General features: G+C 44.7%; 1 pseudogene; it reads left to right on the forward strand.

Annotated features, from left to right (window-relative positions):
• Positions 1 to 17,464, forward strand: part of LOC116906115 — a 31,277-nt pseudogene extending 13,813 nt beyond the window's left edge.
• The last annotated feature ends 1,159 nt before the right edge of the window (positions 17,465 to 18,623 follow it).

Genomic DNA, 18,623 nt, shown 5'->3' on the forward strand with positions numbered 1-18,623 from the left:
AATAGAGAGGAGAATGCGCCAACCAGACATCACATGCTAGCATGTAAAACTCACAGTACCATAAATGGATTGTATCTTTTTGAGTCGTTGGCCAATGGGACCCCATAGACACGCCACCAAAACAAAACGACTACCTATTACCAATGTCCTTGGTTACTCTCCACAATTTGATGATAAGACCCTATTACTGAAGACACCACATACTGCGTCGTCAAACATAGGGAGATGGCGCTTCGCTTCAACAGGAGGCTTCATCCTTACTAGCCAATATTCACAGTGCTGGAAGGTACCATGCAAGCTACTAGAAAAGAAAATTAGCCATCAGTCTCATACTGCTGGGAAGTCTGTGACTTACAATAGTGACCTGCCGGTAAAACAACCCACTGGTACAATAAAGGCACAAATGTTTCGGGAGTCACCAACCAGGCCAGGCATCATGGTCACTTTGGTCACCATACAGTGAACTCCATGCTTTCTTTGATTTGAGCTTTATTCTCCTTTTTTTTTAACTTTGGTTTGGACTTGGCTTTGGGGGTTGATTTGTTTATTTGTTTGTTTGTTTGTTTGTTTTTAAGAGAGAGTATGAGTTTGGGTGGGGAGGGAGATGGGGAGGATCTGGGAGGAGTTAGTGGAGGGGAAAGCACATGATTAAAAATATTTTAAATAAATGAAAAATGTTTTAAATAAAACCATCAAAATTAAAAATTGCTGAGTGGGGGTTGGGGATTTAGCTTAGTGGTAGAGCACTTGCCTAGCAAGCGCAAGGCCCTGGGTTCGGTCCCCAGCTCCGAAAAAAAGAAAAAAAAAAAAAAAATTGCTGAGTGGGGTTGGGGATTTAGCCCAGTGGTAGAGCGCTTGCCTAGCAAGCGCAAGGCCCTGGATTCGGTCCCCAGCTCCGAAAACAAGAAAAAAAAATTGCTGAGTGACAACAGCCAGCTGAAATTATGCGCTGACTGCAGGTCTACCTCTGCAAGACGCACTTTAATGCAAGAAGGCGGGACAAACTTACGCCAGTCACTTGGCAGAGTTCTGAACTGCCAGTGGTTTCCCCTCTAATTTCTATGGTTTCGTTTGCGAATATATTTCTTATATAATTTTTTTTAATTACAGGAATTGCAAACTCCAGTCTGCGATCCTTTTCAAGCCCTCATTACCTCCCGATGGTCTTTATTTCAACACTCTATAAAAGGAAATAACCGGCAAAGCCTCCGCTCGCTCACCCTGCATACCAAGGCACAAATATTCTCCATGAACAGCATAATTAAAGAAAATATCTGTCGTAAATGCATGCGCACTGGATCAAAACTCGCCTCTAAATGCATGCTCTCATTAAATCTGGAGAGGTGGTTTCTGCTATTTCCCCCATAGCCACTGTAAAATTCTAATGGCTTCTGTAATTATTTCCTATTTTTCAAGTCACTTTCTAATTTGTGCATTAGTGACAGTGAGACACTTAAGCTACTATTTTTGAGACCGCATCCGCCCCCGCCCCAACGCACCTTTAAAGGGAACTCTTATTTTTCCCCCTCGCCTTTTATCTCCTAATTTCTGCAAGCGCAAGAGTTAGTCTGGCTCCCGGGGTAGTTAATGTTTTGTTTGAAATATTTAGAGGCTTTTAACGTTATGCAAACTCTCACTTAAACAGAAGCCACTTCTGGATATAATGTGTTCGACTGTCGGCCCACCACCCACACCACATTCCCGTGTGCCTTCTCCCGTTTGGCTTCCAGGAGCCGCGGCACTCTGTGCCCACCAGGCTGTCACTTCCCTTCTCCTATCATCTTCCACCTTTACAGTTAATGACAAGAAACACACTGAATCCACTGGTGACTAAGGTACCTTCAATCCTAAGTACATCCGTCCGTCCAGTTTACTGTTAGTAAAACACTATGGGCAGGTAGATTGTAAGCCAATGCTTTCATACATTTCATAATTACTTCATACACTAATCCCAGTCATGAGGGCTCCGTCCAGGTGACTGATACAATGGGTCCCAAAAGATTCATGTCAGGGCGGAAAGGTGGGAAGTGGGGTCGGTGTGGCTGTGGAGGGGAACACCCTTATAGAAGAGGGGGGAGGGGAGGGGATAGGGGACTTTTGGACGGGAAACAGAGAAAGGGAATAACATTTGAAATGTAAATTTAAAATATCCAATTAAAAATTAAAAAAAAAAAAGATTCACCTCCTAGTGACATTCAAGAATAGCAAACCCCGGGCTGGAGAGATGGCTCAAGGGTTAAGAGTACAGGCTGCTCTTCCAGCAGTCTTGATTTCAAATCCCAACAACCACGTGGTGGCTCACAATCATCCGTAATGATATCTACTGCCCTCTTCTGGTGTGTCTGAAGACAGTGACAGTGTACTAATATATAATAAATAAATAAATCTTTAAAAAATAAAAAAGAATAGCAGCCCCATCTTCCAATCATCAATTTTGGCCAAAATAAAGACTTGGATAATGTAGACGCTATTATGTTCCATTTAATATAACATTTGCTAATGTCTCCATCGAAATATATCTTCATCATAAATGAACCTTCTTTTCGATTCCCTTTTTTTTTTTCCTTCCAGTTAGCCTTCTAGCCTAAGGCTGACTTTTTAAATAGCTCTTTTGATTTACATCTTTCTCTTCAGACTTACATTTTTATTTGCAACTTTGTGTGCTGACTGCTTCCATTCCTCTTGAACCACACCCGCTACTGTTTCCCAGAGAGGGAGCAATGGCTCTTAAGACCAACTAGGAAAGCAGCAAGGAAAATTTTAGCTAATTCTGAAAATTGATGAGGCTCCCAGCTAGCAGAGACTGGCAACGCAGCAGAGAGCCTGCTCTATCAAGCTGGAAAAATGGCACTCCATATTACAGAGTAAGGACCCAACTGGCAAAGCCACCGCCTGTGTTAAGCTTGGAAGACAGAATATAATCTAATGACTCTGTGAGCCTGGCAAGATCATTTCCATGTAGAATTCTGAAAGTGTCCCTCGGCTCATTTCAGCTGATTATGTATGATAAAACAGGGGAAGAGGGAGGTGAGGAGCTGCTGCCAGTGCTCCGCTTGCAAACAGAATTTAGGGGACACTTAGAGAAGCCAGGGCTTGCTGGATTGGATAATAAAATCGTTTCTCATTTCCAGTTTCTCGAGACAGTAAAAGATTCTCGAGGCAGGAAATGGCCTCAGGATAAAGATGAGATCAAGCTGCCCTGTCAGTCCATTCGTCAATACCCTGAAAGACCTAAGGCAGGGACTAAAGGATCTAGGCTATATTGAGTGTTTTCGTTGGGTTGCTATCCCACTGTAGCCTGGCATGGCTCCCATAGAAAATAGAGCCCTTGTCTCAGAATTCTACCTGGAGCTTTTATTAAATGGAGTCGACAGAATGGAATTGGACTCTTGGGGAATTCCACAGAGGTTTTGACAAGGCTGTACTGACGAAGTCGGGCCAGCTTGGACTAAGATGGACTGGCACGGAAAACTGCCAAGAAGCCTAGCTTCCCATTTTCTGTAAGAAAGACACTGGCTACTAACTCCAGTCATTCCTTAATGCAAAACCAAAGCCAAATGTGAAGCTGAAAGCTATGAAGAGCAATAGACAAGGCACCCATTCTCATGCAATTGAACTCAGCCAAGACCTCAAAGGAATGCTCTCTGTGGGGCACATTGTCATCCCATACCCCTCTCCAATGTTTATCCAAGTGATGACTTTTCTTACAAAGTCCTGGTCCTTGTAGTAATGGATGACTCCCTTTCTCTGGCAGCTTAGGAGCTCAGCCATGCATGCATTATAAAGGCTGGGGTGGGTTATTGGGAAAGAGGGTCGCCACAGTTCCTCTCTCTGCAATAGGTCTGCATCCTTTGTAATCTCTTGTAACTCATGAGGTAGAATCTATTTTTCTCGGGAATGTTGGCTGATGTGCCACTTGGGAATGCACTGTCTGACATCTGTCAGGAGACCTTGTGGATTCGGTCTTCACCCTTCTAGAAGGTGGTAGGACAAGGAGGAAGGTCAAGTTTAACATATGAGAGACCAAATACACGCCCATCCATTCTTGCCTATTCCCCCACAAAAGCTACAGAGACAAATATGGCCCCACGCAAATCCAGCAGAAGGGTACCCATACTTCTAAAACACTGAACCATGAGCAAATCCGGTGATTGTTTTACTCCACTAAAGGTTGAGTGATTCCTCACGTACCAGGAAGGGGGAAAATGCAGACATTGAGGAAGAAGAGATTAACTTTACCAGTGAAAATGTTATTTATGCTATTCCTAAGTAATGCTATGTGTTATGTTTTATTTTTTAAAAAAAGGTAGAAAGATCCAGGTTATGTTTGGTAGAAGTGTGACATGGTGAGGTGGAAGGGGGTGCCTCTGCAGGCACATGTGAGGCTCCCTTCTCTCTGAGGTATCAGCCATATGATATAGTACGGAATGGAGTCTATTTAGGGCATGGGAAGGGGAGCTGAGGAGGGAGTAAAGACAAAGAAAGGCAGAGAGAGAGAGAGAGAGAGAGAGAGAGAGAGAGAGAGAGAGAGAGAGAGAAGAGGAGAGGTCAGCCAGGAACATGTGGAGAGAAAGGAGGAGCAGGGAGAAAGAGAGGGGAGAGAGAGAGAAGGGGCAGAGAGAGAGGGAGCAGAGAGTAGGAGAGTAAGAGACCAACTGAGGAGGGGGCAAACAGCCCCTTTTATAGTAAGCCAGGTTGTTGCCAGGTAACTGTAGGGCAGAGCCCAGATGGAAGGCTAACACTATGCTCTTAAAAGGTGCTTATTTGCCCAAGTGAGTTTTGAACTGGAAAGCTTTCATTCTGAGTTACAAAATAAAAGCACTAGGATAGGGAGGATCACAGTAAATGGACATCTGGAGCCAGATGTGGTGACAGTCTCAACATGGCTGGAGGCTGAGGCAGGTGGGCTGATCCCAGTACAGGGATATGATATCCCGGGCTCCCTAGCAAGAGTCTGCTTGAAAATAAATAAAACTAACAACCAGACAGATTTCTCTGGAAAACTTCTTCCATGCTGCCTCAGATTTTCATCCATCCCACTCCCATTTCCAGACCCATAAATTGTTTTGTCAAGTTTTTCCCCATCTCACTCTGGACCCAAATAAAGGTTCAGTTTTTCTCGAGGTTTTTTTTTTCCAATTCTCTTTTGAAACTTTATTTTCTTTCTTCAGCACACAAAAGGGAGAGTATCTGCCATCTCCATCAAACAAATACAAAACGAAACCCTAAAGTTCATGAAGCCAGGAAAAAGAAATTCATCTTGGTCTATTCTTATATGAGGTCTCAAACAATAAGCCCATTCTTCCCAAAGGCAACAAAAGAGATATGAAGATAATTAACACCGAAATGGTCTGTAAAGAATATATAGGGGAAAATAACAGCCCAAAAAAGGAGTCATACCTCCAACCCCAGGAAGGAACCAACGCTGCTCCTTATAACCAACCCTGCCATGGTGGTGCCCCCTGGGAAGGCAATTTTCTGGGAACGCTAAGGTAAGCGTATAAGGCTGGAGCGCTCAGGACAGTAGACTATGCACTGGGTGATAACAACGGCGGTTCAATGAGGCAGCTCTGAGAACAAGACGTCAAACAGGAAAGGTTAAGACTCCTGATTTCTCTAAAATCATTGACAACCCTACCTTGTACCTTCTCTATTAAATGTGGAAACTGGAGTTGAAATGCCTCACAAAAAGGGAGGGGGCATGTTAGTTCATGTTTTCATGGCACTTGGGGCCTTGGTGCTGCTGCTGGTCTTATGGCAGAAATATAAAGAGCTACCAGTGACCAGACACCTTGTAACCCTGGCCCAAATGACCCAATTTCACCAGCTAGCCCCACCTCTTACAGGTTCCACTGCTTCCCACAATGGCACCACCAGCCAAGGTCCAAGTATTCAAGCACATTTCACATTCAAACCATAACACCTTCTGTGGAAGCAAAACCTTCCTTCAGACTTCCAAATTCAAGACTATCAGGTTCAGTCTGTGTCTGGAGTCCGCAGCCTAAGTTACCACTCCATAAATACCACTGAAGGAGCCATAAACACCTAAATCCAAGACCCCTGAAAACCTGGAACACGAGGAAGGAGATCAACATGGAGCTGGAGCGTATTCACTGACATACGTCGAAGAGCAGGAGCCCACTGGGGTGAAAGTTCATCGCCACGGGGCAATTCACACAGGACTGAAGAGTGCCTTCTGGAAAAACGAACACATTTCTCCAACAAAAGCCCTGACAGAAACTTAGGACCAAAGTACAGTAGGACCCACAACAGCCTCTGATCCTCTGATGGATCATTCTTTCCTTCCTATTATCTTCCCCCTCCCCCAACTACTACTGTCAATTATTTATCCAACAATTGAAGACGCAGAGCATCTTGGAAGTGGCAGGAATGAATGTGGAAACGCACTCATTCTGAGTTCTCAAAGAGCAAATGGTCTGAGGGAGACAAGTGATAAAAATTATCAGAATGCACCGGATAACTATAGATGCTATGCAAGTAATAATAAAAGAGAGACTTGGGAGAAGTGACTATAGGACTTCTTGGAATTAGTGGTCAAGAAAGACCACTAGGGAAGAAGACATCATCTTCAACTAAATATCAAGCATCAACTATTGTGGTGGTTTGAATAAGAATGCCCCCCCCCCATAGGCTCATACATTGGAATGCTTAGTCACCAAGGAGTGGCACGATTTGAATGGATTAGAAGGATTAAGAGGAGTGGCCCTGTTGGAGAAAGTGTGTCCCAGGAGTTGGACTTTGAGATTTCAGAAGCCTATGCTAAGCTCCACCCCACCCCCTCTGTCTGCTTATGAATCAAAATGTAGCTCTCAGCTCCTGCTCTGAAACTACACTTGCTGCCATGACGATAATGAATTAAGTCTCTGAAACTGTAGGTGAAGGGACCCTAAGCAGCATGACTAACAATGGCTCACACAGGCCTTGTTCCTCTCCATCATTTTTTCTGTCTTTCTTTTAAACAACAAAAGTTAGATTATATTCCTAAAGCGAGCCCCCAAGGTCTATTCCCTTATTTGGCTAATTCCTCCTCCTGCAGCTGACTACCAAGGTCCGGCTATCAAAGTATTGAAGTCCAGCAATCAAAAACTCCCTTTGCCTCACCTAACTAACACGCCCGATTAAAATTAAACACCTCAACCTAGCACAGGGCTTCCCTTTTTAAGTTTGCCTGTGGAGCATGTCTGTCTCCTCTCTATCCAGAGGCAGTTCCTTGTCTTTCTGGAACAAATATTCCTCCCTCATCTCCCTTGTTCCCTTCCCCTTCCCCCTCACCCTCTATCTCCTGTCTTTGTCCCTTATTCTCTGACCTCTGTTCCTCAAGGGAAAATAAATCTCTTCTGTGCTGAAAACTTAGTCTTGAAGTGTCCTGAGCCAACTCTGAATTTCCATACACTAGGTAAGCCCCCAGTTAAATGCTCTCTTTTACAAGAGTTTCCGTACTTATAGTGTGTCTTTGAATCTGTGACTAAGACATTTATCCATGGATAAGAACAGCATTCCTGGATTGGGGTGGAGGGATATGAAAGGTTCTTAAGACACAAATCAACTTTAAAATGTTTAAAGTCTTAGTTCAGACATCACTGCCTCTACCACATACTCCTAAACCATGCTCTCAAGTGGGCATGAGCACAGACACACACACACACACACACACACACACACACACACACACACACACACACGTCTGGACTCTAGTCTAATAGCATCTCTTATTTCCTCAGTACAGCAGTGTCATGCTCTGCTAAAGTGGGTTGCCAGCCTGCTGCTCCTTTCTCTGCCAGGGAACACCACACCACATTGTCAGTACCTAACAATATGCAGACACCAGATGTAAATGTGACTGTGAATTAGAGGATGATCTCATCATAACTCCAGTGCATCTCCCCTGTTCTAAGCCCAGTGTCCTTCCCAGTCATTGTAAAGCATCATCTCTCCAGCAAATGAGAACTGTGATGGGATAGGCTCTCCTTCCGTTCAGATTTATGCTCGCACATCCTATCAGGTCACATCTGGCTAACCGTTACGTTTCTGTTCTCCTAATTAAGCTCTTTTATGTTGCTGGGAACAATAAAGAAAGGCATGTTATTCAATCTACTTTTTTATTTTAAGAAAAAGTCTAATTCTCTTAATATAATTTTTACCTCTATAAGCAGCAACCAAAAAATATCATCACACAGTTGTTTCTACTATCTAAACAGGATCTTTCCCTAGCGCCTCCTTTTGGATTTTTTTTCCTCTTCCTTTGATAAAGCCCAATCTTTTCTTTACTTTATTATCATGTTTAGTCTGATTTTCAAATCCCCAATCACTTCCCTCATATAATCTTGCTTTTTTTATCATTCCACTTTGCTGGCAACTGCACAGACATTGACGTTACCCTTGGCACACTAAATTCAAACTCATTCACTCTGCAGTCCCCAGACCAAGTAATGCCACATTCAAACAGAGCGGCGGAGTGTTCCCAGGTGCCTGCTGCAATAAACACTGCAATCAAGTCATTTGATTTTACTTTCCCAGCTTCCTAAGCTCATAACTCTCTTCTGCATATACAAGAGTCTAATAAACGAGGGAAATTTACAATGCCCGCAGCACAGAAACTCAGAACTAAGAAAGTGTATCGGCATGTAGTAATCAGAGCTTCACTGTCCAGAGATTTCTGTGTTCTCTCACACCTCTTCTGTTGATCACAGCAATGTGCTGTGCATCTAAACGGCATTACTCTGCATTTTACAAATGTGTTTTGCAGTGTGTGTGTGTGTGTGTGTGTGTGTGTGTGTGTGTGTGTGTGTGTGTAGAGCAAACTCTTCCAAGAGATAGGAGAAGAGTTGCAGGCAGTGGAAAACAAGTACAGAGGCCTGGCCTGAAAGAAGGAAGGAACTTATGTTTGAGAGACAGAAATGAAGGACTGCTTCAGAGGTGCAATAACTCTAGTTATGCCTGCGGTTCTCTGGATCTTTCCTTCCTGGTCACAAGATAACTACAGTGATTTCAAATATGATGATTACATCCGCAGCAGTGCACGGAGCCATATTGGATTTGGGCCTAGCCGCTTTTTGACTGCATGGTTCAAAGTGACTCTGGGCTGTTTGGCCACAGAGACTCACCCCGAAGATGACTGCCATAAGTCTTAAGATTGTTGGATAAAGCCTCTCCCATGAATTTACGGCACAGGAGTATAACATTCAAGGGATGCCTCAGCTCGAGCAGATACCAGTTATCTCCTCAGTCTACACCCAGTGTCTCTACCACCTGACCTCATCGCCTGACCTCTTTGCCTCCAGCTATCACTGCCTATACCCTCATCTCCCCCTCCTTCATATTTCACAAAGGTCACTCCCCCTACCTGAAAGCCTTAAAAGCTGTAACGTTCATCCCAATAAACGAGACCTTGACAACAGAACTCTTGCTTGGTCTCCTTCTTCTCTTCACCCCCATTTTGGCCCACAGGTAGAAAGCCTCTTCGGGACCCTGAATAACTGGGTCCCCGCTGGCGGGGACACAGCAGGAAGAATGGAGGAACTGGTGATAGGAGCACCATCTCCTTTCATCACAAAAAAAGGGACAAAAAGCATTTCCAGAAACACTCTAGTAAAAAGTCCATGTCATGATCATTGGTCCAAAGTACTTCACAAACAACCCCACCTATGCAGGCATCAGGGAAGTAACCTGGGAAAGTAAAGACCTTCCTCCCTCTTCCTGAACCTGCATCTCTCACTTCCTTACAAGTGTTAATCTCAAGATCGCTCCCCAGGGACCCTTGTGCACACCCGCTCCAAAACATGTGGAGCAACTGTGAAAACATAATGTAAAAATACTGACGTTAGTCCAGTTGCTGACTCGCAATAAAGGTCTAATTCACTGATGGTCGGTACAGACCGAATCCCATGGCGTGCGGTAGCTGTGAAACAGTTGGATTTTGCACGGTAATGAGCAATGATGGGATACTGGCAGTCAATAAAGCTTCACCCCTGCACTCAGGGTGTCTTATCTCAGGCATTCCAGAAACAGTCAGCATAGGACAACGGACTCAGGTGACTTTTTTGTTCGGAATACTATGGACAAATCAGTGAGAAAGATGGAGAAAAGATGAGAGTGATTAATGACTAGTTTGAAACAAATTATGAAAACAAAAAGGCCTGGTTGAAACTGTGGAAACATCCTGCAGCCAAAGGGAGACAAAGCTAAAAGTCATGTTTGGGACATAATTCCAAAGATAGAAGAGTTCTAAAATGGGCTGGGTTCTCGAGCCCACCAAGTCTTCTGAACCAACACCGGAATTCTCGCTGGGGAGATGGAATGAAGGTTGACCTCTAAGCTGGTGCATTTTAAAGCTTTGAATCCTGAGGTTCTGCTAGAGAAGCATTCCTCTCCTCTGAGGTGAAGGCTAGCAGTCCTCCTTTCCAAGTAACTAGAGGTGTCTATCACATAAGACAATATGATCCCTTTCAGGAGCCACTGAAGCACCTTCCTTCTAAGTAAGGCCGGTAATCAAATCAAAATATAACCCAGACAGAGATAGCTGGGGCTGTAAGAAGACAATGCTTCATCCTCCTGCAGGGCTTCCGGATGTAGTCATCATGGACCAGAGATGGATTTGTTATTTGTGTAAGGTTCGGGTTTCCAGGGGTATCCTGTTTGTTTTATTCTTCTCTATCATAACACTTAAATTTTGCTCTGGCAACCCTAGCGACACTGTGACAGGACGCTGATATTGATATGATAAAGGAAGCTCATATTAGCTACTTTTCCTTGTTGTTGTGACCAAACACATGACAGAAACAACTTAAGGGAGGATTTATTTGGGTTCATAATTCAGGGGAAATAGTCACTGTGGGGGGAGCATAGCATCGAGACCAGCTCTCATCCATGACGGTCATGGAGGGGGCTTGCTCACATCTCAGGAGAGCAGAAAGCTGTAAGCCTCCCTCTACTTCTCCAGATTATCATCTGCCCAGAGGCCCCACTACAAAGGTTCTACAACCTCTCAAAACAGCACCATGCACCAGAGACCACATGTGAGAACATGGGGGATGTTTCCTGTTCAAACCAAACCAAACTTCAACATTCCTAAAGATGGCATTAAAGAAGTAGGGCTCAGCTAGGCTTCTGGTGACAACTAGAAAGCTCCCTAAGTAGTGCAAGCTGGTGCGGCCATCAAGCCAAAGCAACATGTAATAGCTGACGGATTCAAACAGCAGCTCCCAGCTCTTCACAGCCTGTGAGTCCATACTGCAGAGCAGGGCACAGTAGGCCTGGCTGAGAATGATCATGCCTTGACCATGTCTCATCTTAGAAAACATTATATGCCTGTGAGTGACTGTCTGTGCACTGACTAACCAACAACTCTTCTTCCTGTACCTATCTTCCAAAACGTTTGAAAGCCTCTGGCAAGATGTTGATGCTACTAGTCACCATGGAGACTGCATAGGCTCTGCAGTGAAGATGAATCTGTTACAGGTAAGGTTGAGGTCTGCCAGGCTCTGTAAAGTCACCTTTCCAGACCAGCTCCCTTTTTCACAGGCTGTGGTCCTTGCAGATTGGTGGCAATGCTTCATTTATATCAGACTTCCCGACTTTGTTTCAGTCTCCTACAGTCTCTTCTGGAAAGCATATACTGGACCCTAACATTGTTGCCTCCAATAACTCGAAATGAAAAGAACATTAAATCTATCCTGTAATTGGTTACCTGTAATGGATTAACAAACTGAGAGTTTTGGAAGAGGAAGACAAATGTCGTGGCTTTAAGAACCACAGAGCAAAGAACTGGCCCCACAATTTAGGAGCTTAACCCAGCCATTCACGGTAAGGTATATTTTGAAAATCCACACATTACAGGTTCCCTCAAGGTCAGATTTCTGAGTCCAATATCAAAACTAAATATTGAACTAAAAAATCAGCAGGGGTCAGTCATAGGGCAAAAATGAAATTCTGACAGAAATAGCTTTCTGTCCTTAACAATTTTATCTGGACCTCAGTTTACAGGTCTGCTATTCCCTGTTGCCATAAAACCCAAGTGCATCATTTCATTTTAAAGGAAAACAACAATTGCAGCTGTGTGTCAGGGACAGCTCTGCAGCTCGACTTCAGACAACATCCCCAGAGCCTGCTGTTTGAAAATAGATGCTAGTCAGCTAGAGAGGGATAGCTCAGCACTTAAGAACACCAGCAGCTCCTCCAGAGGACCTAGGTTCAGTTCCAATAACCCACATAGTAGTTAACATGTGTAGCTCTGGTTCCAAGGAGCCCTTTTCTGGCTTCCTCAGACACTGGTCACACAAGCAGTGCAGAGTGATAGATGTAGGCAAAACACCATTCCATGTTAAATAATTTTGCCCCTACTGCAGTCTTAGAACTTGGAAGAGTGAAGCAGAACTTCCATAATTTCAAAGCCAGTCTGAACTAGAGTGCCAGGCTGGTGTGAGCTATATGTGAGACCTTATTCCACAGATCTGCCTTTCAAAGACACCAAATATCTAGCTTTGAGGCACTGGCTTCACTGGCCACATGAGTGTGACTAGACAGTAACATCTCATCAGACCTCCACGTTCTGACCCTCCCCATCCATGTCATATAAGTAGAACCATGACAAACTAATGCCACCATGAGGCTTCTGTGCCTATGTGTCAAGATGCAGGATGAGATCTTAACCTTGATTGCTCGTTGTTTTTACTTGTACTTTTGTTTATAAAAGATAATATTGTAAGGTTCAAACTTAAGGACAAAGGCTGCCTTAGGCAAACACCAGGTGGAATTTAAGATAACACCCTGTTCCAGGAAATGAGCTAACCACCCTTAGCAGGGGTCCTTCACCTCCCCCTCTTGCCAAAGATATTTCCTCACCAAGGGCCTCCAATGAATTCAAAGGACAATAGGCAGCCACCAGTGAATTCAAAAGGTTAATAGGCCCCACCAATGAGAAATAACCAACTCATGATGTAACCTAAAGCCTATACCCTGAAAAGGTATGAAGGGTGTGGGCCTTTGTTCTTTGGGGCTGCCTCTGCCCCAATTACAGGGTCACCCCAGTGCACTCGATCATTAAACCTCTTGCTTATTGCATCGATCTCCATCTCTGTGTTTTCATGAGTGGGACCTCCCAAACTCAGGGCTGATCAGGTCCTACAATATCACATTGGTAGCTGACAGATCCCTTCCAGCTGAGACCAAGGAATAGAAACACAGCCCAGTTGCCTTGACCTTCGTCTAGACTCCCACTGAAAACTGGTGGTGCCCACCATAGGGCAGTATATAGTTTGAATAAGAATGACAGGTAGGTGAACACTTGGTCCCCAGTTGGTGACACTGTCTGGGAAGATTTAGGAGGCATGTCCTTACTGGAGAAAAAATGCGGCAGGTGCTAGGGGGACTTCGGGTGTTTATAGATATATCCTATGTCCAGTTTGCTGTCTCTGCTTTGAGCTTACAATTCAGGATGTGAGCTCTTAGCTTCCTGATCCAGCCTTCATGTCCACCACTGGCTTCCATGCTTTTTAGCCTTTGTGAGTTCTTACCCCTCTGGAAACATAAACCCAAATAAACCCTTCTTTCTATATCAGCAGTCTCAACCCCTTAGGCAAACCACTATCTCCAAAATTATTTATATCATGATTCATAGCAGTATCAAAGCTGCAGTCGTGGTGTTTGAATATATGTGGCACTATTAGGAGGTGTGGCCTTGTTGGAGGAGGTGTGCCACTGAAGAAGTGGTCTTTGAGACCTTCCTCGTAGATACTTGGGACAATCTTCTCCTGTTTGCCTTTAGAACAAAATGTAAAACTCTCAGCTCCTCCCATGCCATGCCTGCCTGAGTGCTGTCATGCTCCCTCCTGCCTTGATGACAATGGACTGAACCTCTGAACCTGTAAGCCAGCCCCAATTAAATGTTGTCCTTTATAAGAGTTGCCTTAGTCACGGTGTCTGTTCACAGCAGTAAAACCCTAAGACAACAGTTAAGTAAGAGTGAAATTACTTTATGGTTGGGGGTCACCACAACATGAGGAACCGTATTAAAGGGTCTCAGCATTAGGAAGATTGAGAACCACTGGTCTCTAAGCTGCCTTGGTCATAATGTTTCTCACAACAACAGGAAAGCAACTAATCCAAAGCAGGTTCTTTGGTTCTCACACCTTGTTTTGCTTTGCTTTGCTGGGGGATGGGTCCCCTTGTTCCTGCATTTTCCAGGAGCACACCATTTCCCAGCTGATTGGGAAAATTCAGAAAGCAGCTCTGGAGTACTCAACCCTTTAGCTTCTGTCTGCCCACTAACTCTAAAGAAAAAGAACTTTTCATCAATAACCACTTGTAGAAAAGCACAATCAGTACATACACTGAAAGCCCAAAGTCAGTGAAAAAAAAATGTTCCAGGGCTGGGGGAATGTAAAAGGAACTGCTTTGTCAAGGATCCCAGCACATACAGGGAAGAAGAGAAGAACCTTTTAGCCTTTGTCTGGTAAATAGCTTAAATAAAATCAAAGCTATTATTGTACGAAAGATAAAATGGAAGCTCCTGGAGGAATAGTGCAGGATGAGTTCAAGGCTCCGATGAATCAGCTGTGAAGGAGCCAACAATAAAAACTGAATTGATTACCTGAGAAAAATTTAAAAAAAGCCATAATGGAGCATTTTTCTGGCCCAGAGCTGTGTTTGGTGGTCTCCCAGAGAAGAGGCCTGCAGTGGGATTGTTTTGCTTTGAATCACATTCCCCTTCCCATTCAGATGATAAAAAGTCTTCTTTTATGAGAGCCATTGATGTTGAAAGGACTCTTCAAAATGTATGTGAACAGCCTTGGGGACTGTTGGAAGAACCATCTCAATGTGCTCTTAATGACAAGAAACTTTCCTTCTCCGTAAACAAACCCCGGTGCCAAATTCCAAGTAGGGAGAATAATGTACGTCATCTGTCCTGAGAGCTAAGAGCAGGTTTGAGGACCGATGTACTTCATTCCCTCACACTAGACACCAAAATCAACTACTATTGGACAAGCGATACTGTCGGGCCATAACAGAAAGATCCACTCCTCTACCTCTGCTGACGATCGTTAACAAACACTTGCTGAAATATCTTCACTCCTCTTTTATAAGCAAAAAGATCCTCATAGCTCCCCATATGCCTGTGAGGCCCATGAGATCACAAGGCAAGATGTAATCCAGGCTTTATGCTCACTTCCACTTCCTTCTTTAAAGAAATTCCCAAACAACATCATTAGGAGTCATTTTCTTGCTACCTTCTTTTAACAGAACAGTAGCAGCATTTAGTTTCCCCTTAGGTACCTGTTTTGCCTTGGTCATGGTGTCTGTTGAGTATTGATATTCCGTCTAAGCTCCACCACCACAGCTACCTGGGAACAGCCAGGTATGCTCCGCCCCACAGTTGCCTGGCAACAGCCAGCTGTGCCTGACTATAAAGGGAGCTGCTTGCCCCCTACTCCCTCTCTTGCTCTTTTGTTCTTTGCTTCTCTGCTCTCTTCCCCTCTGTCCCTGCCCCTTCTCTCCCCATCCCCGCTTCCCTCCACACGCTCATGGCCAGCCTTTCCTCTCCTCTCCTCTTCTCTCATTAAATCTCTCCACGTGGAACCACGTTGACTTGGTGTGCTTTATCCGGGCGCGGACCGAGATTTAAACCCTAACACACAGCAGTAAAACCCTAAGACGATAGTTGTAAAGTAAGAATGAAATTATTTTATGATTGGGGGTCACCACAACATGAAGAACTGTATTAAAGGGTCTCAGCATTAGGAAGATTGAGCACCACTGGGTCTCTCTATTCTCTGGTTCTTGGCCATGCAACACTGTTGAGGATGGGTTCCATCTGTGGAGTGGACCTTAAGACCAATCAGACAGTGATTGGTTGCTCCCATATGCTTTGCCACTATTGTACTAATATGTCTTGCAGGAAGGTCACCTCTGTAGATGGATAGTGTGCAGAGGACTTTCCCGTACCTTGAACATCAGTCAGTGGGGGGTGAAAGTTCTAGGTAGACACCAGATCAACCTCTCTGTGTTCAAAAAGTTGTGTAAGTGTTATCATCAACATTCTTGTCATCAGTTTATGGAGAGCAACCTGAAACCTCGGCAACAGTATGTTTAGTGGTTCCCAGGGATCCCTTTAGCCAATAACTCCATTAGACATAATCCATTCCCAGAACCGGAGGCTTCATATAATGATGAGAGATGTCCAATTGGGGGTCCACCTCCTCCATTATCATATTCATAGATCAGTGTCTTGCACAACCATTAAAAGAGAAGCTTCCTCCTGCAGTATAAAAGAATAATACAGAGACCCAGAGCTGGGCAATGTGCAGAAAGTGAGAGACTGTGAAACACTCGGTCCTAAATGGGATTCTCCATCAAATTCTCCCCTTAGGGCTCAGAAAACCCTGCAGAACAGGACACAGAAAGATTGTAAGGGCCAGAAAAGATGCAGAACACCAAGAAAACAAGGACTTCTAAACACACAAGACCAACATACATCAGAACTTTGAAACTGTCACAGCATGCAGAGGGCCTGAATGGGTCTGGGCCAGATGAGGTACCTGCACTGAGGTCCCATCCCTAACCCAGAAGGGCCCTAATGTTAGCTACTGTCTTGCTCCATTATAAAACTGTGCGTTGACACAAAGATTAGACAAGTTTTCTTCTTTTGAGTAAACAAAATTAATGAATACAAATTATTTCCATTTTCTCTCTTGCCTTGACTGTTAACCGTTCTCCCACCTTGAGATTACTCAGTGGTTAGAGCACTTGCTGCTCTCACAAAGAAAAACCATATTCTTTTCCCTATGGTAAAGCGACCATGCATCTGTTCCCCAGAGACAACCTTGTTACATCTGTTGTCACACTATTTCTAATAGCTTCCTTTCACCCTTAAAAATTGTAGTAATAGCTCTTTGCTCTGGCCACGGAAGACCAACATCTCACAAAGGAGTGAAGTGGTGACTGCAAGACAGCTTCAGATCCCAGGCCATCTGCTCAACCCAGACCCTGGTAGGGGCATCCAGCACCTTTCCGTTCTTCTTCTCTGAGGCGCTCATGGGTCAGCGCTTCCAGCAGGAGGAGTTAGAAAGCTGCGAGCCCGAGCGTGGAGGAGACCTGTTCCTATTCAAGTCGCGGTCCCCTAAGGCACAGTGGTGCAGGCCCACATGGGTGTTTACTGCCGCTAAGGAGAGATCATACACTTTGAGGGCAGGACCCCCAGCAACAGTGGAGTACAAACGCTTCTGGGTTACTGTGAGGGTGTCGTATGTAAACAGGGACACTGCGCTCTGGCAGCGCTCCAGACAGCTCTGGCGTGTGCTACGCAGACATAGTGGTGTTGACCCTAGGGTGCTGGAGAGCTGCGTTCGAGAAGCTATGGACAATGATCCTTCTCCCTACCATCCACTTTGCACTGAACCTGTGGAGTGTGGACTCAATGTTAATGGACAGGAACCTAACCAGGGGTTAATGTGACCTTAGGCCCTCCTGAATGGGCCAGAAGAGGCTTCGGAAAGGACCATTAAAATATTTTCCCAAACGTAAAATAATAACAACAACAACAGCAACAGCAACAACACTGGATGACTCTACTGGAAAGATGTCATTAATATTTGCCTTCAATCTGGAATAGCATGGGAAACTCAAAGAATGACTCATGAAAGCCCATCTCGATGAGCAAAATGAGTTTATTAGGGGTTACTTATGTAGTAGTAGACAAGAAACAATTGGACTTGCTTCACTCCCTTCTCTCCCACCGTTGATACTACGCCACCACACCCCCACTACCAAGCTCCCATCTGACATGGCTCTCAGTGCGCAGCAGAAAACTGGGCTCAGAATTACTACATAGCACTATAGCCTCAGAAAACCTAAGGCACAAATAAAACCAGACTCTGAGCATGTTGATGTGTACTCTGTCCTTTTTGGGCAGGGAAGAAGGGAGTCATGACAAGTGCCACCCAGCCATGGAAAGCTGGGTTGCTATAGTCTGGTTCATACAACAGCTAAATGAGGCAGAGTCGCACTGGCCAGGGTTCAGAAGACTAATTTGCTACCTATGGCGTGTTACCGTGCAGGCGATTCTGCTGGCTTGTCCTCGGGAACCTAGCAATTGCTAAACTCAAGACCTGCTGCTGCCACAGCCAGGCGTGACAGGTGTATGCTGAGAATAGAAAGGACCCATCAGCCACTCCTACTCTCTCTGGTCCCAGGCATCTCCTCTCTCGTTCTCAACACACAACCTCTCTCTCTCTGTCTCTCTCTCTCTCTCTGTCTCTCTGTCTCTCTGTCTCTCTCTCCCTCCCTCTCTCTCTCTCTCTCTCTCTCTCTCTCTCTCTCTCTCTCTCTCTCCTTTTCTCTGCCCTCGTGGCTCTGTTCCTATCTATCTCTTTCTACAAGTCTTCTTGTCTGCCTCTATCTCTTTTCCGGGCCCTCACTCCTCTCCCCTCCCCAATAAACTTCTCTTACACTAAGTCTGCTGCATGGCGTAATCACTCACAGGCACACCTTGGCGCTCTCTCTGTCTGCAATCTATTCATAAGGCCCAGACTAGAAAATAATGATTCTCTTCCTCAGCATCTCAAGGCTATTCCCCAGCCTCGTCCAAATCTTCCTCCTCCACATACTAT

This window comes from Rattus rattus, chromosome 7 (genome assembly GCF_011064425.1).
Source record: "Rattus rattus isolate New Zealand chromosome 7, Rrattus_CSIRO_v1, whole genome shotgun sequence".
Taxonomy (NCBI): domain Eukaryota; kingdom Metazoa; phylum Chordata; class Mammalia; order Rodentia; family Muridae; genus Rattus; species Rattus rattus.